This window comes from Cyprinodon variegatus, unplaced genomic scaffold (assembly GCF_000732505.1).
Source record: "Cyprinodon variegatus isolate N-32 unplaced genomic scaffold, C_variegatus-1.0 Scaffold5414, whole genome shotgun sequence".
Taxonomy (NCBI): Eukaryota; Metazoa; Chordata; class Actinopteri; order Cyprinodontiformes; family Cyprinodontidae; genus Cyprinodon; species Cyprinodon variegatus.
The window spans coordinates 1-1,861 of NW_015155867.1; the positions used below are offsets into that span (position 1 = coordinate 1).

At 41.5% G+C, this 1,861-nt stretch overlaps 1 long non-coding RNA gene across 1 annotated transcript; it reads right to left on the reverse strand.

The window, feature by feature from the left end:
• Window positions 1–750: 750 nt before the first annotated feature.
• LOC107081481 lies at window positions 751–1,858 on the reverse strand. Its single transcript, XR_001481082.1, has 5 exons — window positions 1,794–1,858; window positions 1,295–1,369; window positions 1,063–1,172; window positions 897–956; window positions 751–810 (listed from the first exon to the last, which is right to left on the reverse strand). It is a non-coding gene; the product is annotated as an uncharacterized LOC107081481 (long non-coding RNA).
• Between the last annotated feature and the right edge of the window lie 3 nt (window positions 1,859–1,861).

Genomic DNA, 1,861 nt, shown 5'->3' on the forward strand with positions numbered 1-1,861 from the left:
CAAAGCAAAGCCTACAGCCTCCACTGTGGCTCCCTCCATTCCGCTCCGCTCTGAGTTCCTTGGAGATGGTAGAGAGCATGCGCCAGATGATTAAATTCAAAGCAGCAAAACATACGGAAATGATCCAGGGTTTCCGCGGATCATTTAAAATAATTACAATCCATTATTTTTGGGGATTTTTTCATTAATTTTATACATTTTTATGGGATTTCGGTGTAACAATCAACATATACCGAATCGAACCGAACCGTGGATTTTGTGAACCGTTCCACCACTAATATATATATATATATATATGAATAAGATCATTTATAAAGACAGTTTACATTTATGCCCCATACTCACATGCCCCGTTCACGCCCACATTGACCAATAAAAATGTTGTTGCTAACGTTTAAGTAGACCAATTAAAATGCGTCTTCTCTCCTTATCAGAGTTAACCAAACCCCCAAAATGCTAGAAAATCGGATGTTTTGCAAATCGTACAACTTTATCTAAAAATTTGAAATTAGATTAAAAAAAACTGAAAATACAAAATCTGAATTTAAGAAAAGTAAAATATAATATATAAAAACGAAATTTGTAAAAAAAAATATATTTTTTAATGATTAAAAAAAAAAGTAACAATGTGAGAAAATGGTAAAGTTACTCTTAAAACCTTTTCTGATATTTTCATTAATTCGAAAATTTTATTTATACATTTTTTTTTCAAATTTCAACAATAATGAAGCCAGATTGTATTTTTCTCACCTTATAGATGATCTTTGCAGCCTCGTTCAGAATGCAGAGCTTCCAGTTCTCGTCTGTGGTCTAAAGGTCAAACAAACACAAACCTTCATCATCTTCATCATCATCATCATCATCATCATCAGCCTGTCTGAGGAGGCGGCGTTTACCTGCAGGCTGAGCTCTGACAGCGTCACTCCCATCGATAGGGGGCGCTGTGGGTCTGACAGCTGAAACAGACGCCATAACGCTGAGGATCAAAGACATCCCACAGAACACAGAACCAGAACCAGAACCTGAACCAGAACCTGAACCCGGATCTGGACCAGAACTCACATCATCCTCGTAACGCAGATGGATGCTGCTGATCTTCACCTGCAGGTTTTTGATCACCTGGGTGGCGAGTTTCTCCATGAACGTGTCCTTCTTCTCCTCTGGAGGTTTATCTGAAACAAGCAGAACCTTTAGAAAACGGGTCGATGCCACGTGGACCGGAGCTTCGACCGGGACCGAGGAGGATCGGGCCGACCAAGGAAAGACGTCTCTTCAGTCGAAAGATGAGACTCACCTGCTTTCTTTTCGTGTCGCTTCAGTTTCCTGAAAGCCTTTTTGTGCTTTTTGTTTTTTTTATGTCCTTTTGAGACTTTGGCAGCGTTAAAGAAAGAAACAGCAGTTAGAGAGAAAAAAGCCCGAACAGCAGGAAGCAGGAAGCTGCAGGAAGCAGCAGAACCGCCTAAAGTTCAGGGTCTGCATGAACATAGAGCCTAAGGGAGGCCCTGATCTCTCCTAGGGATTCAGGAACTAACAGCTGCATTTCCACCTGCTTATGCTCCCCCCCTCCCCCCTCGCTCTGATTTTCTGATGAGCAGCTCCAGTTGGTAGAAACACCACCAAGCTGTGCAGAATGTTCCTGTTCAAACCTCTCCTAGTCCTGCAGAACCCATCAATGTCCTTAGAGAGGTCATCATTTATTTTTTTGGACTCATTTAGTCGCTAAATCTTTTCCTTTACAGTTTCTTAGACCTGTGTGTTTCCAGGTGTGTTTGGGGGGTGTCTGTGTGTGTTACCATTGAGCTGTTCCTTGTAAACAACGCTCTCCAGACCAAACAGCAGATCTCCAGCATGAGATGCTGAC